General features: G+C 40.5%; 1 pseudogene across 1 annotated transcript in view; it reads right to left on the reverse strand.

The window, feature by feature from the left end:
* Positions 1-9,660: 9,660 nt before the first annotated feature.
* The window catches only part of LOC128928089 (serine-rich coiled-coil domain-containing protein 2-like), a 69,136-nt pseudogene continuing 61,097 nt past the window's right edge, over positions 9,661-17,699 (reverse strand). The window contains exons 15-16 of the transcript XR_013524373.1: positions 12,561-12,723; positions 9,661-11,054 (exon numbers count right to left, since the gene is read on the reverse strand). The product of XR_013524373.1 is annotated as a serine-rich coiled-coil domain-containing protein 2-like (transcript). The remainder of the gene's footprint in view (positions 11,055-12,560; positions 12,724-17,699) is intronic.

Here is a 17,699-nt window from a genome sequence, read left to right on the forward strand (position 1 = left end):
GACAAAAGGACTGGAGGCTACTCCCTTTGCAACCCCCCACCTCTTTTTCTGCGTGGCAGATGGAAAATTGTGGATTGTTTTTCACAACCAATCAGAGTGATTGCAGACCCCTATTTCATTTACATAAGGTGTACACCAAATAACCAATGGGAAACCTCTAGAGAGTATTTAAATCCCAGAAAATTATGTAAAAGGGTTCTTGAGCCCCTGTGCTCGGGACCGCTCCCACCCTGTGGAGGGTACTTTCATTTTCAATACATCTCTGCTTTTGTTGCTTCATTCTTTGCTTGCTTTGCGCATTTTGTCCAATTCTTTGTTCAAAACACCAAGAACCTGAACGCCCTCCACTGGTAACACCAAGGCATCAGTCCAGGTGTATTGTCAGATACACACTCAACGGCTATCATGAGGAAGAGTCCCAGAAACCTCCTCTCTCATTCCCTGCATGCTATACAGGGAGCACGCCAATGGCCTGAGAAAGAGGGCCTGATCTTCCCCCTGCTGAAGGCTGTCAGGATCAGTCAGTCGGGACAGGGTGCTGTGTGTCCAGGCTCTGGGATGCTGCCATTGAGTCTTATGGAATAAGCCAGGGAGCCAGCCTCATGAGGCTGGTGTGTTCTGGGTGTTCACTGCAGGGAGGATGCTGCTCCCATGGAATCTGACTGTGCACAGCAGAGGGGCCTGGATGTTCTTTCAGGAGGTTCTAACCACAGAGGACCACAGAGGTTCTAACCATTTTTAGGGCTCTTGGGGCCTGCTGTCACTCATCTGGATGGAATCAGTCAATCAGGGGAAGGTGGGTTTCAGCATTCCAAGTGTTTAAAGAAAGCTTTCAAAACTGGGAAGTTCCAGGGGAGTGTATGGTCAGGCAGCCACAGTCTGACTTGCTTGTAACCTCTGAGTTTCCAGGATTAGAGATTAGCATTTTGATGGCTAGGGTGGCAGAAACCTAGGTCTCTTCGGGACATGAAGAGATGTTCAGGTTCAAGGGAAATAGAAGAGGTGTGTGAGCAGGTTTGGGTAGACGGCAGAGAAGCAGAGCTCATTCCAGGTGGGGGCTGGCTCGCAAGACCTGGTAACAGATGGGGTCAGAGAACTGGCAGCATGGGTGGACAAGGCCACTCCAGCATCCTCCTGTGGGACTGGAAACTTCTGAATGTCTCGCCCCATGGAGGTTCTGCTAAGAGCCGACACCAGAATCTCAGCTTCACATAGTATCTGCTGTGCGACTTGGAACCTCAGTTTGTCTATCTGAAAAGTGGGAATAATATGAAGAATGGAGAACCACCAAGACATAAGAAGAAAACATAATGTGCAAGGATGCAGAGCAGCCTCCGGCCTGAGCAGGCCCCGAACACGCGAGCACTGGACCAGCATCTAAAGACACAGTCCCCCTGTGTTTCTTTGGGATAGAAAGAAGGAGGGTTCCCGAAGGGTGAAGGTGCATGAGCCCTACACCTTCATCTATCTCCACCCCACACTCCATCCTGAGTTTCCTCACATGTTAAGTCAACAAAACCCAGGACACAGCCATTTTTCTGTCATTTCCTCTCTGCTGAGTCCAGTGTGCTCCAGAGCCACCCCCAGCTGTGCACTAGGGCAGGACTGTTTCACTTTTGCTGGGAGTATAGAGATCTGACAGGCCACAACCTTGTATTTTTCAAGTTTTATGATGTCAAAGATGACTCATTAGGTGGATGCTAGCTTTACTGATTAATCTTACTTATGCACATGTCTCGTTTCTCCCTGAAGGTTTGCTGGGAACATTTATTTCTGCTACACTAGGAACAAACTCACAGGCAGGTCTCTGGAGCATTGCATATTGCAGACTCCATCTCTTTGGCTCTCCACATTAATTTCCTTCAAATGACACCAAGGGGCTAATATCTCTCACACACACCTTTGCTTTGATGAAATTTTGCTTTCATTTCTAATCATTTGTGTAAAAAGCCCTGGTTTGGGTTTGTTTAGACCTTTTGGGCAGGGAATTGATCTCCTCCAAACCATTTCCAAATTACTTCCACTGTGGGAACTCACTGAGCCTGGCATTTTCTCTGCTGGACCAAGGGTCTCAGATTCCTTTATCAGTCAGGAAACACCACACGCCACACTGGCTGCGATTCCCAGCCCTCATCCCCAATAAGGATTTAAAATTTTTTGATCAAAGCCATGATCACAAGGTGTTAATTGTTTGAAAAAGTTTTGCATTCTTTTCTTGAATATTATTCTGTTCTACTGGGATTTTTTCCTGGGATATTTGCTGATTTCTGCACCCTGGCTCCTGCTTTCTACCTGTGCCCTTCTGTGTTGACCCCCCCAGGCTGGAACAGCCAACCACAAATAAAATACCACATTTCTGAAGTGGATAATGTGAAATTATGACTTTTGCAAAAAACATTAAATAGGAGGAATGAGCTCTGTTCTGAAACACTGTAGAGTGAATGTGGTTAACAAGAATTTATTGCAGGTCAGGCGCGGTGGCTCATGCCTGTAATCCTAACACTTTGGGAGGCCCAGGTGGGTGGATCACCTGAGGTCAGGAGTTCAAGACCAGCCTGGCCATCAGGGTGAAACTCCATCTTAAAAAAAAAAAAAAAAGAATTTACTGCATAGTTTCCAAAAGCTAGGAGAGAGGATTTCAAATGTTCACAAAGCAAAGAAACGAAAATGTCTGAGGTGATGGATATGCTAATTACCTGATTTGATCATTTACACATTGTATACACATATGAAAATATCACCCTGTATCCCATAAACATATACAATTATTACATGCCCACTAAAAACGAAAGGAAAGAATTAACTGTCACAGAGATGAGCCCAGGAGCTCATAAACAGCTTTCCAAATTCCCCGTCCTGAACTCCTCACATGCGATGATCTCCCTGGTCCTTGCCAGCTCCTAGGAGCTCATCTTTTCAGAGCGCCACCCAAGCAAGGGGATTATTTACTTCACTCTACACCCTGCTTGCCGTGACCATGGCGTCAAGCAATAAAAGGGCAGAAAGAGTGACAAAGCAGTGGAGTATGCCCACCTGCTTAGGCCACTGCTCTACTTATCAGAAATGAGGTGCCAGTGGGCTATGAATACTGAGGCACAAGAAAATGGAGTGAAGAGAAAAGAGTTTCTTGCACTCTCTCTACATGGTAGGGGACTGACCCCTGCTCCTCAGCCAGATCAAAAAGGCTGTCCTGAGCCCTGTCTTCTTGCACCCAAGTCCACTTTTGAGTTCAGGCCTCCTTGAAGACAGACTGGGAGACACCAGAGAAGGGAAATGGTAAAACTCAATGCCAGCTCAGTGTTACTTAAAATTTTTTTGAGACGGAATCTCACACCGTCACCCAAGCTGCAGTGCACTGGTGTGATCTGGGCTCACTGCAACCTCCATCTCCCAGGTTCAAGCCATTCTCATGTCTCAGCCACCTGAGTATCTGGGATTACAGGCATGTGTCACCATCCTTGGCTAATTTTTGTAATTTTAGTAGAGATGGCATTTCACCATGTTGGCAGGCTGGTGTCAAACTCCTGACCTCAAGTGATCCATCTGCCCTGGCCTCCCAAAATGCTGGGATTATAGGCATGAGCCACCACACCCAAACCCTAGAACAGTTTTTCTTCTTTTCTTTTTGCTAAGATGGAGTCTCGCTCAGTCACCAGGCTGGAGTGCAGTGGCATGATCTAAGCTCACTGCAACGGTGCCTCCCAGTTTCAAATGATTCTCCTGCCTCAGTCTCCTGAGTAGCTGGGACAACAGGTGCACACCACCACGCCCAGTTCATTTTTGTATTTTTAGTAGAGATGGGGTTTCACTATGTTGGCCAGGATGGTTTCGATCTCTTGGCCTCTTGATCCAGCAGCCTCAGCCTCTCAATGTCCTGGGATTACAGGCATGAGCCACCATGCCTGGACAAGATTTTACTCTTGCATTTTAGATGTGGGAATACAACACTGTCAGTGGAGATGTATTCCAGTAAGAAATACAAGACATAGGATAAAATGTATTCGTAGAAATTCTAATAGATTTGATTTTAGTTATACTCACCCATAGTTTTAATCAAGATAAAACAGATGGCAGGAGATAATTATTTAGCTTTGCCAATATAAATATAACAGAAAAACTAATTGTCATACTTCTCCCATTTGTTCCATTATATTAGAACTTTGGACAATGTTTGATACTCTGTGTTATACTCATTTTCTTAAATTTTATTTAAAACTTTAAAAATAATTACTATTATTTTTTGAGTGGTCGCACACACACCTGTCCTGCAGCTGATCTTTCTGAGACCCATCCCTGCCACCTCACCCCCAGCTGGGAAGCCAAATGGAATTTGGCCCCAGTAAGTTTTAGTTCAGGGCCCTAAAACTAGCCTCACCTGAAAGGGACAGAGGAGTCTGGGAAGTCTTCTTTTTCTTTTGAAAGAAGAGAAGGAAAGAAAAAAAGAAAAAAGAAGTGAAGGAGAGGAAGAAAGAGGAAGAAAAAGAGGGAGAGAGAATGGGAATATTGCTTTATTCTAAAAATGGGTATTAATAGTGGCCGATCAATATTTTGTGTATTTAAAGTGGAGAATGTATATTTTGTGTATTTAAAGTGGAGAGCTCTGTAAATATTTATTGTTTACTTGTTCCAGATCTGAGTTCAAGTCCTGGATGTCCTTATTAATTTTCTGTTTTGTTGAGTCTAAATCTCTTTATGGGTCTTATGTATCTGAGTGTTAGGATCGTTAGCTCTTATTGTTGTATTGATCCTTTTACCACTATATCCTTGTTGCTTTGAAATCTATTTTATCAGATGCGAGAATTGCAACTCCTGCTTTTTATTTATTTTTGCTCTCCATTTGGTTGGTAAATCTTTCTCCATCCCTTTGTTTTGAGTCTTTTTGTATCTTTGCATGTGAAATGGGTCTGGATGTAACATTCCGTTCGGTTTTGGCTGTATCTTTTGATTGGGGAATTTAGTCGACTTAAATTTAGGGTTACTGCCATTTGATGTTAATTGCCTATTTTATCCATTCGTTGATGTAAATTCTTCTTTATGTTGATGCTCTTTACTTTTTGGTATATTTTTGGAAAGGCTAATACTGGTTGTTCCTTTCTATATATAATGCTTCTTTCAGAAGCTCTTGTAAAGCAGGCCTGGTGGTAATAAGATCTGAGTACTTCCTTGTTCATAAAAGATTTTATTTTTCCTTCAATTGTGAAGCTTAGTTTGGCAGGATATGAAATTCTGGGCTGAAAGTTCTGTTCTTTGAGGATGTTGAATATTGGCCCCCACTCTTTTCTGGCTTGTAGGGTTTCTGCTAAGAGATCTGCTGGAAGTCTGATAGGCTTCCCTTTGTGGGTAACCTGACCTTTCTCTCTGGCTGCCCTTAGTATTTTCTCCTTCGTTTCAACCCTGGTGAATCTAACGTTTATGTGCCTTGGGGTTGTTCTTCTTGAGGAATATCTTTGTGGTGTTCTCTGTAAAAATTATTATTAAATTGATTTGCCAAATATCTCAACATCACAGCAATTTATCAAATGTATCTCATGTTTCAAAATCCTTGTTTTAGAATCACATCAAAATTATTTAAAATTTAACTTAATATGTGTCACAAAATATGCCAACACAAAGTATTGAATGGTTGACTTGGTAATAAACCTAATAATAAATTATTAAATTACATAACTTTTATCTCTAGTGACTTCAAAAGGAGCAATTCAGTAGAAATGTTTCAAAAAATCATTTAAAAAATACAATGAAGACATGAAACTTGAAACTTCTATTTTTAAAAAAATTGTCAAGACAAATTTCTTCAGACTAGAATAAATACTCATTTATTTTTATTTTTATTCTCTCACAATCATGGAGAATCAGGCCAAAAATAGAGTTAGAAGTTATTCAAGAATGTCAGATCTGCTTCAAGTTATTTTTATAAGATAGATAGAAACAAATAAAATCTTTGTTTTTGTAAAGGAGTTTACACAGGTTTTCTTTAGACTATAAATAAGAAAACGGGAACCATTTTCTACATATGTTCCAAGTAATAAGTCATATTAAATGCTCAATCAGTATTTCTTCAATAAGAAGCCAGCACTAGTATCAAGTGTTAGAAATAAAAAACATGAAAATTATTTCAATTATTCATCTTGAAATAAAATGTAAAGAACTATCTTTTCTGTTGTGATGATTCTTCGTCGGGTAGGGATGAATGAGGAGGCATAAATGACCAACGGAAAACATTCCAGAATAAACACAGGGTCCTTGTCACACCATCATGAAATACTAGGCTCACAGACACTTTGAAGGGTGAGAAAAATAAAATTTATTAAGGATAAAAGGATAAAGAGGAACCAGGGACCCTCAGCAGAGTGAGAGCTAGCCTAGGCTTCCTGCTTCACAGATTGAATTCCAGGTTTTATACAGGAAAGGAAGAGGCCAGGCTCTCCACACAGAAAACAGCGCGAACTTCCCGAGGCTCCACTCCAGTGCCCACTCCTCCCAGTGTGCAGGCCTGTTGGAGGCTCTTTGATGACTCCTTTATACTCAGCCACCTTATTCCTCTCTCTAAATGAGTACATCCAACTGCTGTTAGAATAAGGATGCTGCTTCCTACTATGAGGAACAGTTTTGGGAAAACAGCACTCAGAGTCCCCTCAGAGGCCTATCTAAGGGTTTCTGGCAAAAGGGGTCATTGTCCAAGGCTCCAGCTGCTTGACCATTCAACCTTTGATGGCTGAAGGTGAGACAACACACACCAGATTATTAGAAAACATGTATCAAAACAAATTGAGCCGGGTGCGCTGGCTCATGCCTGTAATCCCAGCACTTTTTAAAGGCTGAGGCAGGTGGGTTGCCTGAGGTCAGGAGTTTGAGACCAGCCTGGCCAACAGAGTGAAACCCTGTCTCTACTAAAAATACAAAAAATACAAAACACTACATGGGCATGGTGGCAGGTGACTAAATCCTAGCTACTAGGGAGCCTGAGACAAGAGAATCTCCCAAACGTGGGAAGTGGAGGTTGGTGAGCCAAGATTCACCACTGAACTCCAGCTTGGGCTACAAGAGAGAAATTCTCAAACAAAACAAAACAAATCAAAGTGAATCAAAATAAGGAGAGGGGTAAAGACAACTTTCAAGGCCTTTTACCAGTTTGCACAGGAGAGGGAGGCCACTGGTAAAAAGAAACTTGGCCCTTTGGCCAGCAAGTTGACCTTCTGGGTTCCCTTCCCCTGAGCCCAATCCTAAGCCAACCAGTTTAAGGTTTGAAAACATAACTTTTCTCAGTTTGGAGGATACATCTGAGGAAAGTGTCCCATAGTATAGAGACAAAATTACCTCTCTGTAAGACAGGACAGAAGAGGAGAAAGAAAAAGATATTTTTTCGAAGGAGTCCCAGGGGTTCAGGATGGATTTCAAAAAGGTACAGATGGAAGATGGATGGGCAGGGGAGCAGGCACACCTGGTTTCCTTCTCTTCCTAGCAGATATACCCTGGGTATGTGAGGAAGAGGTATTCCCTCTTCTGTCCTTGCATCCCTGAGTCCCAGCAACCTTGGCAGGTGCCACCCAGAGGTGCCAAAGCAGCTTGTATTCATGAAGCAGGGAGGGCCTAGGGAATAGCAATTACCCACTCTCACCCATGTCTCTAGCGCACCTACTCTCAGCAGCCTTGGAGTTAACTAGACCTCATTTATGCAACGGATACTACTCACCCATGAAAAGGAACAAAATAATGGATGCAACTGAGACCATTATTCTAAGTTAAGTAACTGAGGAGTAGAAAAGCAAACATCTTAGGTTCTCACTCCTAAGTGGGAACTAAGCTATGAGGGTGCAAAGGCATAAGAATGATACAATGGGTTCTGGGGCCTTGGGGGAAAGGGCAGGAGGTGGATGACGGATAAAACAATACACATTGGGTAGTGTACACTGCTCAGGTGATGAGTGCACCAAAATCTCAAAAGTCACCACTGAAGAACGAGAAAGCAGAAACTGTTTTCTACATATGTTCCAAATAATATTAAATGTTCAGTTTTTCTTCAAAAACAAGCCAGCACTAGTACCAAGTGTTAGAAATAAAAAACATTAAAATTATTTCAATTATTCATTTTGAAATAAGAACTATATATTTTTTTGTGGTGGTGAGTTTGTTGTGGTGTAACCAAACACGTGTTACCCCAAAAACTACTTAAATAAAAAAATAGAAAAAAATTAAAAGTCTACGATAGAGAAAGAGGTCTCATCAATCTGTAAGTCATATTTCTGACAGCATGCCAAATAGATTTGTGTATTTGCATGTTGTGTATACAATATTTCTCTACTATAGAGAGCTCTAATTCATTGGCTTAAAGAAAAATACAAGTACGTTGTTTGTCAACCATTTTATCAATAAAAAGACTAGCCAAATGCTTTTTCACATTTATGTGACTTAAGTAAAACCTTTTATAAATAAGCTGGCTTTTGAATTATTGAGAAAGTATTAGAAATGCTGTGAAAATTCCTAGCATCGTTCTTTGCATTTGTTGATCACGTGATTTCATGCTTATTCCTGCAGAATACGATGAAGATTTGTTATAAGGGTTATAAAACTATACAACCCGGCCCAAGACAGAATGGTCTTTGCTTGTGTAATTTTTGATAAAAAAGACATGGAATAATTTGGCTTAATGAAAACATCTACATTCTGAGTTATTGTTAAAATACCCTTATATTTAACCTTAAGAAAAGTATTTAAATAGGGTGGGCACAGTGGCTCATGCCTCTAATTTGGGAGTACATCAGGAGGCCGAGGGGGGTTGATCACTTGAAGACAGAAGTTTGAGACCAGCCTGGCCAACATGGTGAAATACTGTCTCTCCTAAAAATACAGAAAAAATTAGCCTGTGTGGTGAGCACCTGTAGTCCCAGCTACTTGGGAAGCTGAGGCAAGAGAATTACTTGAACCCAGGAGGTGGAGGTGGCAGTGAACCCAGATTGCACCACTGCACTCCAGCCTGGGCAATAAAAGCAAAACTGTCTCAAACAGAAAAGAAAATTACTTAAACACCTGAAATTCACAGCTATAAAAATGGTTAACAGGGAATTTACTTTAAATAATGACTTTCACTGTTTTCATCATCTAGATAAAACATTAATCTAATAAATGGTTATAAACAAACTTGTCATATGATTTGGTATCTAAGGTTATTAACAGATATGAAGTAGCTGGATAATTTCCAACTCAAAAAATGTAGGAAAACATTTTTTAAATGTTCTTATTAGGAGGTCAATATCTTTGTCTAATTCAAAGCTTTTATAAAAGTTATGTATAAAATGAGGTAATAGGAACCAGGAAATAAGAGAAGAAACTTAAAGATATAAAAAAGTATTTTTGATAAAGGTGAAAAAAAGCAATTTTATATAAGAAGGAATCTTGTGTGGTAAATTTTTTGTCCTAAAATAAAATGACCAGGTTGTTCAAGAAAGAAAATATTTAGGCAAAACAGAAAGTCTAAGCATGTTGTGAATCATCTATGTAAATTGATAATAAGATTAGTTATGGAAACTTCACCTTTTTTTTTTTTTTTTTTTTTAGAAAACAGAGTGATATAATTTAGTTGAATATGAGTAAGAAGAAAATCCTAATAGTCTTTCCAGAGGTGGGTCTTTTATATTAACAAAATTACACAAATACAAATTATAATTGGTTAAAACAAGACTTTATTTAAAATATTTAGTCATTTACTCATGAGATAGAGTTTCACTCTGTCACCCTGGACTGCACTGGTGCAATCCTGGTTCACTGCAACCTTTGCCTCCTGGGTTCCAGGAATTCCATCACAACTTTGCTCAAGTTTCTCTCCTTTCCCCAGCTCCTGGACTCTGCTCTGCCTTCAGTCTGAGCCAACATACAAACCCCGTTTATGCCCATCCTAAGAACAGGCTGACTTCTGGCTGAAACATTCCCTGAGCTTGAATCTGATTTTGCCATTCTCCACTCTTCCTCCCACCTTCCTTCTAATCTTGCTTGCTCCTCCATAAAAAACACAGCCCTTTTCTGCCTTTTATGAGATGCTTGCAGATCTGATGCCTGGTGATTTCCCCATTGTAATACTCCTTTAGAATAAAGTCACGTCTTACCTACATCAGAATTTATTTGACAATATCTAGAAACAGCCTCAGGACAATAACAATTATTCCCTCAAAGAGGACATCACAACCCCCCTATTCTCAACTCTGATCATGTCTGCCTATGCATTCCCAGCTTTCAAGAGCTCTGTAGCTTCTCTCAGTATAAAGACCCCGTCTATGGCTGCTGCAAGCAGGCTGGGACACCTGAAGGGGAGGACCCTCAGGAAGAAAAGATTGTGCTATTAATGAACTCTTTTGACATGTCTGAATACGAATACTGCAATTTGGGGAAAAAAATGTTTTTAAAAAAACAAAAAAGTTATCTTTTAAAATCTAAAAAATTTAAATCATTGTTTTAAAAGCCTTACACAAGCCGGGTGCCCCTGTAATCCCAGCTACTTAAAACATTTAATTAAGGAGGGAGGCCAAGGCAGGAGAATGGCTTGGACCCAGGAGGTGGAAATTGCATTGAGCTGAGATCACACCACAGCCCCCTAGCCTGGCAACAGAGACTCATCTGAAAACAAAACAAAAAAAGCCTGACACCATTCACAGCTATCAGCCGACACACTAAGCAAGCATCTGTGAGTGGGCAGAAGGAGCCTACGCTTTGGAGTGGTTTCTATAACTCTGTTTACATTAAAAGAAACAGAAGGGTGAAGACTGTGTTGTTGCCCTGACAGGGTCCCATTCCTTATTATAAAGGGCAATCTTAGTTGTCTTTGAGTTAACTTAAATTGAGGTATTTCTTCTTTTGAAAATACAAACTTCTCTAGTTATTTAGCAGGAGAGGTGGTATTTTCCTGTCTTTTTTGGTGAGGGGTTCAGATGTTACAAGACCCCTCATTTCTTCCTTCAGGAGAGGATGGCCTTGGTGCGCTGAAGAGTAGTTACATCATCAACGCTCAAAGACCTGGTGATGCCAGTATAGAACACTTCGTATTGTTCCATCCTTGATAAAGCCTAAGAATGTCAAATAGAAAAGAGGTACAATTTTAAAAAGGGTTCCATCCTTTTAACAATCACCACTGATGGGAAGCCACACATGCAGATCCTTTAGCTAGTTCAGCTACAGCTACTTTGGCTGAGGTTTACACGCCCCCTTCTGGCAGCTTACTTAGGCCATCTCCTTTCAGGGCTAGAATTAGATTGTGGGAGCAAAGGGGAGCTTGCTTTATTAAGTTACTTAAAAATTGGGCTCCCCAGAATGTCACTGTATTGTGACAGGCTTCTAACAGTATTATCTGTTACCTGTGCACTTGTGCCTTAAAAATAATGAAAGCACAGTTTTGCAAAAAGTTAGTTTATTAACCTATTCACATTCTACCCAATCTATAAGTTATTATATACTCACAGAAAATTGTAACCGGGCAGGCATGTGCTGAATTGTATTGAAATGTCATCAAAGTCTAATGATTAGGCGTCAAAAGGCACTACTTTTATGCTTATGGTAGAAAATTGTATTATTTTAAAATACTTCCACGATGCCACAGAACATGCCTATTTTAAATGTTCATCCTTGTCAGCTGTAATTTTGCTGTGTACTTACCAAAAGTCACAAACCATAAATATTACTTTGTTCCATCAAAGTTATCATTTTCAGTAAAATCCTATGTACTTCCTGCAGCCAGTACTTGAGACACGCATGCCTCATACTGTCTAAGTGCATGTCTCTTGGCTTAGGCACTAATGGTTTCTCTAACATGCCCATGGGACTGACTGCACTGTGGAATACACAGTAGAAAATGATAGAAATTTGAAAACCGAGTAACAAAAAGTAGTCAAGAGTGGTAAGTGCATTACGTATGAAGACATCATTAGAAATACAATGGCAGGTCGGGCGCAGTGGCTCAAGCCTGAATTCTGAGCACTTTGGGAGGCCGAGGTGGGTGGATCACGAGGTCAAAAGATCGAGACCATCCTGGTCAACATGGTGAAACCCCGTCTCTACTAAAAATACAAAAAAATAGCTGGGCGTGGGGGTGCGTGCCTGTAATCCCAGCTACTCAGGAGGCTGAGGCAGGAGAATTGCCTGAACCCAGGAGGCAGAGGTTGCGGTGAGCCGAGATCGCGCCATTGCACTCCAGCCTGGGTAACAAGAGCGAAACTCCGTCTCAAAAAAAAAAAAAAAAAAAAAAAAAAGAAATACAATGGCAAGAAATCATTTCTGTATATTATTTGCAAGGGCAAAGGTTCAAAACGTTCAAATTCATTAAGAATAAATTTAATTTGATTAAAACATGCTGAATTATGGCCACAAAAGAGATAACATCTATAATTTCCCAAAAATGTGAATCCTTAGAAAAACCATAAGAGATACAGGAAATAGAATGCCAAAAGGTTAATAAGCTCTTCAGTATGTTAATTTTGAAGCTTTCCATTTTTCTAATCACTACTTCATATGACATAGTCATAAATGTTGGCACTGGTGTTTGACTCAAAACCCACTTAGTTACTTCATAGCCTTACCTGCAGATCCCATGCTCTTTGTGTGTCAAGAAGGTAAATAGGTGAACCCAGGCCATACGTATATACAAGGTCACGAAGATGGAAGTAGTATCTGGTATAAACGCTTTTAGAAACGTTAGTATCATAATTAATTAGCTCCAAGAAGTTCATTTCCAACTTTTTCCTGGGGAAGGAGAAACACAACAGAACAAACACAGGACCATGTTAGTTCACTGGGCTGTCTTCAAAAACATTATTCTCATGTAAGAAATGTGGTAAGGCTATCATGTGCTCTAGTTTATTAGAATTCATGAAATAACGCACACTGGACAGAACCCAATCTAGTGAAGAAATACAAGAAAGAGTGCAACTTTCCCAATTCCCTTTGAAAACTCAGAAAAAAACCAGTACCCAAAATGAAACATGAATGTAAAAAATGTTAATAAACTTGATTTTCCCTATGTTCCTTTTCAAAGACATATTCACATTTAACATGGAGAAAGATGACATAAACTTAAGAAACATGGTAAAGCCTTCACCTTTTTTATTTCTCTGAAAACATGAAAGGATTCAATGGGAAATTCCTTATAAATAGAAACATGTGTTAAGGTCTTCAGTTGTTCCAGTTCCACATGAAGATAAGAACTCATTTCTGAAATAAAACCTATGAATGTATAGAATGTAGAAATGCCTTCATTTACATGATATTTTCTCCAAGACCCATGATAATACACACTGGAGACAGACCCTATAAATATAAGAAAGCACGCTGGATTGGAACCCTGGTAGATTACCAAATACAGAAAAGTTTACAGTTTTAAGAATTTCTTCAACATTGATGTGAAAACTTTCCCTAGAGGGAAATCCTACTCATGTTCATAAATTGAAAAGCCTGATGCAAATTCATTCTTGTATAATTTTCAAAAAGATACATAAGTACATGTTACCCTACTTCTATTTTGTTTCTCAGTGATTCTTCATTTGAAAGGTTCTCTGTATTACTTCCACTTCTTTTGCAAGAAAACACTGAAGTTACAATTTTGTAGATACTTTTTAGACAATACTATATGCATTTAATAGCAGTTGTTTTTATTAAGTCAGGTAAAAAAACTTTTCTCTAGTTATTTAAAAATATCACACTGAGCTACAAGAATGGCTCCAAATTCTGTTTTGAAACACTTGGAAGTAGGTTCCTACGCTAATGTCCAAACAGGGCACAGCTGCTTGCAATCCATTTTGAATCCAGCACCCCAAGATTGGGATGAGGAGAAAGACCTCCTCTGTACTTGTGCAGCTGACTCGGGAACATTCTTGAGCGTTCTGTTGCACAACTCAGACTTCATGGTCACTCCCAAGATACCACAATAGTGATCAGATGACAGAAATGATGAATGCCATTTATTAGCTGTCACTATTATGGGGCAGGAATACTCTTTACACTTCCAATGGCAGAAAGATCAGAGAGAGACATCTTGGCTAAACTAAACTCATTTTATGAGATGCCTTCTGGTAGGGTGCCAGCCTTACACAGTTTCTCCTGAGTTGAGTTAGAAATGAAACCCCAAGGTGCTCAGCATCTGTCACCCCTGGCCACAACAGAATGTGGGGTTGAGTTGAATGCACTGATTGGGGAACAGGCTCGAAACAGCCCTCTGCAGCATAATTATTCACCTGTCCTGGCCAAAGGTTGTTTTTATTTTTCTGAGACAGGGTCACCCAGGCTAAAGTGCAGTGACATGATCCTAGCTCACAACAGACTCAACTTCCCAGGCTCAAGTAACCCATGCACCTAAGTCTTTCAAGGCTTGGAACTACAGGCTGGTTCCAATTAACTGGGCAATTTTTAAAAATTCCTTTTGTAGAGACAGGGTCTCACTTTTTGCCCAGGCTGGTGTTAAACTCCTGTGATCAAGTGGATACTCCTACCTTGGCCTCCCAAAGTGCTGGTATTACAGACATGAACCACTGTATCCAGCACTTGGTCAAATGTTTAAATAAATACAAAACAGGAGTAATCTTATCACTCTCATAGTAATCACTGTGAAGACTTAATTGCATAAAACAATATCTCAACAGCACACTTGGTTTCTTGCTTTTAATGTTTCAATGTTTTATCCACTGGCTAAGTCAACAAATGCTTGAAGTTCTCCGGTATGGAAAGCAGTTAGGATATAAGCAGACATGAGGTTTTCTCACTGGTTTCACTAAAAACCCAGCTGAAACTACTTCCAACATTAATTTCCTATTCAAATAACCACAAGGCTATGATGGGAATGTCAGTCAGATATGAATAATCAGCTGACCAGGACTTAATTTACTATAGGAACATATGCACTTCATAATCTCTTTTGTGTATTTCCATAAACATATTTTAACTGTGTAAAATATGGTATTTCATAGAAAGATCGTGTTTATTAATAGTAGTTATTGAAGACAACAATTATCCCTACAGAATATGTATCTCCTTAGTTTTTTTTTTTTTTTTTTTTTTTTGAGATGGAGATTCACTCTTGTTACCCAGGCTGGAGTGCAATAGCGCGATCTTGGCTCACCGCAACCTCCACCTCCCGGGTTCAGACAATTCTCCTGCCTCAGCATTCTGAGTAGCTGGGATTACAGGCATGCGCCACCGTGCCCAGCTAATTTTTTGTATTTTTAGTAGAGATGGGGTTTCACCATGTTGACCAGGATGGTCTCGATCTCTTGACCTCATGATCCACCCGCCTCGGCCTCCCAAAATGCTGGCATTACAGGTGTGAGCCACTGCGCCCAGCAGTTTTTGTTTTTAAATGGCTGAATCGCATACCCTTTATAAGCACGGCAAATTTTTGAACTAGAAGCTGCTCGGTTTAACTTACATGTATATGTGTGTGTGTCTGTGTATATATATGTTTATCAATAATGTTTTTAAATTTTATTTCAATCGTTTTTGAGAAACAGGTGGTTTTGGTTTCATGGATAATTTCATTAGGAGTGACATAAGACCTTCTGGTTCACCTACCACTTGAGCAGTGTACACAATATGTAATCTTTTTTTTTTTTTTTTGAGACGGAGTTTTGCTCTTGTTACCCAGGCTGAAGTGCAATGGCGCGATCTCAGCTCACCATAACCTCCGCCTCCTGGGTTCAGGCAATTCTCCTGCCTCAGCCTCCTGAGTAGCTGAAATTACAGGCACATGCCACCATGCCCAGCTAATTTTTTGTATTTTTAGTAGAGACGGGGTTTCACCATGTTGACCAGGATGGTCTTGATCTTTTGACCTCATGATCCACCTGCATCAGCCTCCCAAAGTGCTGGGATTACAGGCTTGAGCCAGCACACCCAGCCCCAATATGAAATCTTTTATCCATCACCCCCCCCACCAACCTTCCCCCTTTAGTCCCCAAAGGCCACTGTATCATTTTATGACTTTGGATTCTCATGGAGAATACATATTTGGTTTTCCATTCCTGAGTTACTTCACTCAGAATAACGACCTCCAGCTCCAACCAGGTTGCTGTAAAGGCCATTATTTCATTCTGTTTTATGGCTCAGCATTAGTCCATGGTATGTATATTCGACATTTTCTTTGCCGATTAATTGATGGGCATTGATGCTGGTTCCATATTTTTACAATTGTAAACTGTGCTGCTATAAACATGCATGTGCATTTGTCTTTTTCATATGACTTCTTTTCCTTTGGGTAGATACCCAGTGTGAGATTGCTGGATTGATGGCAGTACTGTTTCCACAGTGCTTGTACTAGCTTACATTCCCATCAGCAGTGTAAGTGTTCCCTTTGACCAAATCCGTACCAGCATAGATGATTTTTTGATTTTTTAATTATGGCCCATTCTTGCAGGAGTAAGGTGATATTACATTGTGGTTTTAATTTGAAATTCCCTGATAATTAGTGATGTTTCTGAAGAGAAATACATCCTAACAAGACTAACCGATGTTGAAAAGTTTGAAAAAAACCTGATAGACACTAATTTTTAAAAGGTTCAATTTACAGTCAAAAAGAGACCATTATAAACAATCAACAGTAGAGGGACAAGATAAATGTGCATTAAACACTTTGTTGTAATGTTTTTCAATCTCCAAAGATCATGAGCATAGCTCCTCTTCAGAGCAGAGCTCCCGATGCTTCTGCGTTCACCAATGGCACTATGTAGAACTGGTCATCTTGGGGCTGGCCTCTGTCATCACTGTCTCTGGAGTGATGGACACCTGCACATTTCTCTGTGTATTCTCTGACCTTGGAACTAGAGCTAGAGCCCCGCCAGATTAGCTGTAGGTCTTGAGATCAATTTAACTGCCACTATAGCGGAGCTAAGTGTTTCTCATTACGAATTTTGCTCCCTTCAAGAAACCAGTTTACAAGCTGGGCACAGTGGCTCATGCCTATAATCCCAGCACTTTGGGAGGCTAAGATGGGTGGATCATCTGAGACCAGGAGTTCGAGATCAGCGTGACCCATGGAGAAACAACATGGAGAAACCCATGAAGAAAGAAATTAAATAATAACATTAGTAGTCTGTAATTGCTACATAATAAAATTTACTCGTTCTGTTCAATATAAAACCTAACCCCTAGCTCTGCTTGAAATTAACTAACTCCCTATCAAATCTACCTTATCTACTCTCCCTACTTTTTCAGCAAAGTTCCCAGGCATCTCAGGACTCCTGTTTTTCTTGCAGACCAGCTGCAAGGTCACGGGGTAATATAACACCAAAGAATGTGCAATGTGTTTCTGAAAATGCGATTTTCAGCCATAACATACATCACAAGACGTCACAAGTTAACTGTTCTTTCTCTGGCTTCTGTAAACCTGTTAGTTGCTATGTCATCCTGGCTGTATAACAAATCAAGCCCTGTCTTTGTTAGGCTCTCAGCCTGGGGATGCAAATCCGCCGAGCTGGTGGCCACCTCAATAAAATCCTCCTGTTTCACCCATTGGTCGCTCCAGGCTCCTGAATATTATGTAACACCCCATCTCTACTAAAAATAGAAAATTAGCTGGGTGTGGTGGCACATGCCTGTAATCCCAGCTACTCAGGAGGCTGAGGCAGGAGAACTGCTTGAACCCAGGAGGCGGAGGTTTCTGTGAGCCAAGATCCCCCCATTGCACATTGTTGCCTAGGCAGCAAAAGCAAAACTCCATCTCCCTCCCTCCCTCC

This window comes from Callithrix jacchus, chromosome 12 (assembly GCF_049354715.1).
Source record: "Callithrix jacchus isolate 240 chromosome 12, calJac240_pri, whole genome shotgun sequence".
NCBI lineage: Eukaryota > Metazoa > Chordata > Mammalia > Primates > Cebidae > Callithrix > Callithrix jacchus.